Raw genomic sequence first — 2816 nt, forward strand, 5'->3', positions numbered from 1 at the left:
AGATTAAATGTAAATGAATTTTGTGGGGAGGTTACACTGTGAAAGAATTTTGTTTTGAGGTTACACTAAATCAGAATCATTATCCATAATATTTATTTTTATTTGTGGGGAGGTTACAGTAAATTAGAACCATACTCATATTATTTATTTTTATTTTGTGGGGAGGTTACAAGCTTCTGCAACCAACGTGTCTGAATACTAGAGACACTAGACCTCCACCTTCAGTTATCGTCAGGGATCCGATTTCGCAAGACAAAGAGAGCATTCTTGTGGCTATCCGACGCACCCTGACTGAAAATTTGTACGTCAATCCGGTGATGAACGGTATTCCAGGAGGTGTTTCCAACAGGATAACGCTCGCCCACATACCGCTATTGTAACCCGACGTGCTCTAGGGAGTGTCGACATGTTGCCTTGACCTGCTCGAGCACCAGATCTGTCTCCAGTCGGGCACATATGGGACATCGTCGGCCGATAACTACAGCATTATGCATAAACGGCATTAATCATCCTTGTATTGATCGACGAAGTGCAACAGGTACGCAACTCCATCCCACAAACTATCATCAGGCACCTGAGCAACACAATGCATTCACATCAGCATACGTGCATTCAACATTGTGGCGGTTACTTGTGTTATTAATTTACCATCATTTCACATTCGTAATGACTTATCTTATGTTTAGATTAACCTGAGATCTTGCAAAGTTAATCACTTAAAAATGTTACTATCAGTGCAGCCAGCGCGTTGGCCAATTATGGCCAGTTTTTGTGCTGTGATCGGCCACGTCTGATTTGGTGAACTGTCGTGATTCATTGTGGCATCCACGTTGATGCCACGTCTCTTATACAGTGCGCGTAATTTCCCAATGCTAACCCTTGACACTGTCAGGCTCAATGAAGGGTGATTTACATCTTCACAAACGAAGTATCGACCAAATCCCTTGCCATTGCTCGAAGTACGTTGGAGAAACTGTGTGCGCGGTAGAAGAGAGGTGGTATGAACATAGATGCCACAATGAGTCACGCCAGACGACCAAATCAGTCGTGGCCGATCAGAGTATAAAACCTGGCCATACTATGACTACAGCAATACCAAAATATTTAGACAGTCTTCCTGCTTTTGGGATTGTGTGATGAAAGACGGCATTGAGATTAGGGTCCAAGATGGTCCAACTAATAAAGAAAGCGACCTACAGCGGAGTAAGGTGTGGAAACCTGCATTGAGTCTAGCAAAAGAAAAGTGTTCCAGTATAATGACGTCCGCAGCCGACTGTGATAGCGCCGTCACTGGAGTTCGGAGCCAGACGTCGATACCCCCACCACTGCCACCATCCACCGCGGCAGCCAAGTGGGCAGCGATAGGACCGGAGTGATGAAGGAGATAACGTCTAACATACGAGTATATACCGTATGCCGACAGTAGAGTAGCAGCAGTCATAAGGGACCACCTGAAGATAACAACGGGTCTGTTTTCTGAAATATTGTGGAGTAACTACGAGTGACCGGGCCGGACAGCTGTTATTGCATTTTATACGTAGTAAGGATAACGCCATCAGCTATATTCACTGCTTCCGTTTATATGCAGCCAGTTTCCGTATTACAGTACCTTCTTGACACTTTCTGCAGAAGATCCAAACATCGGTGTCCGCTAAACTGATGTTTCTGATCGCCTATGGCGTGTTAGGTGTTACTACGTCAACCCATCTATAGTTGTGTTGATGTACTGACACCGCACGCACCAAAGGCGATAATATATCCGTTTAGCGGTCGCCGACGTTTGGGACCTTCTAGTCAAATTATATACAATTTACGGTATCACCCCAGAGTCACAGAGTCGGCTGAAGGTGGTGGACTGTATTACCGAAATTGACCTCGTATGAATACGAGTAAAATCAGCAAATACAGCTGATGATCTTATCTCTACTACTTAATACGATTCATCAAAATGGATTACAGCTTTCGGATTCAGTCAAATGACTGAGCATTTTCGGTGTCGAAGTGTGCATTTAGAGGAGAACATACTGCACAATGTGTAGAGAAGTTATGTAAGTGAACTACCTCGGTACTATTCTTTTGGATTTCATCCTCACCCTTCCTCCAACAACATCGAAAACACAAATGAGTCACATGTTGTACATGCGCTCATCACAGTCACCAACACACATCCGTAACAAAAGACACGTACGACACCCAGGCAGAGCCAACTACCAAGTGATAATTAATTGAAACCCTCAGCTGCCGACAGGTGTTGTTGACATACCTCAATGGTGACAGCTGCAAATGTGTGCCCCGACCGGGACTCGAACCCGGGATCTCCTGCTTACGTGGGAGACGCTCTATCCATCTGAGCAACCGAGGACACAGATGAATAGCGCGACTGCAGGGACTTATCCCTTGCACGCTTCCTGTGGGACCCACATTCCCAACTGTCCACACTCTACATACGTAATGTTCCTAATAGATAATAGTTGGGAATGTGGGTCTCACGGGAAGCGTGCAAGGGATAAGTCCCTGCAGTCACGCTCTTCATCTGTGTCCTTGGTTGCTCAGATGGATAGAGCGTCTGCCATGTAAGCAGGAGATCCCGGGTTCGAGTCCCGGTCGGGGAACACATTTTCAGCTGTCCCAATGGAAGTATGTCAACAGCACCTGTCGGCAGCTGTGGGTTTCAATTAATTATCATTTATTCTAGAGAAGCTGCACGGTCATCAATGGTATCTGTTCTTTCGAGAACAGGTACTATCTCCATACCAACTACAAAGGCTTGACTAGGCTGTGACCCACACGAGCAGATACAAATACATCTGAGCGCA

The 2816-nt window shown here is 45.5% G+C and overlaps 1 non-coding gene across 1 annotated transcript; it reads left to right on the top strand.

Annotated features, from left to right (window-relative positions):
- Positions 1 to 2538: 2538 nt before the first annotated feature.
- Trnat-ugu (transfer RNA threonine (anticodon UGU)) lies at positions 2539 to 2612 on the top strand. Its single transcript has one exon. It is a non-coding gene; the product is annotated as a tRNA-Thr (tRNA).
- The last annotated feature ends 204 nt before the right edge of the window (positions 2613 to 2816 follow it).

Source organism: Schistocerca serialis, chromosome 6 (assembly GCF_023864345.2).
Source record: "Schistocerca serialis cubense isolate TAMUIC-IGC-003099 chromosome 6, iqSchSeri2.2, whole genome shotgun sequence".
Lineage (NCBI taxonomy): Eukaryota > Metazoa > Arthropoda > Insecta > Orthoptera > Acrididae > Schistocerca > Schistocerca serialis.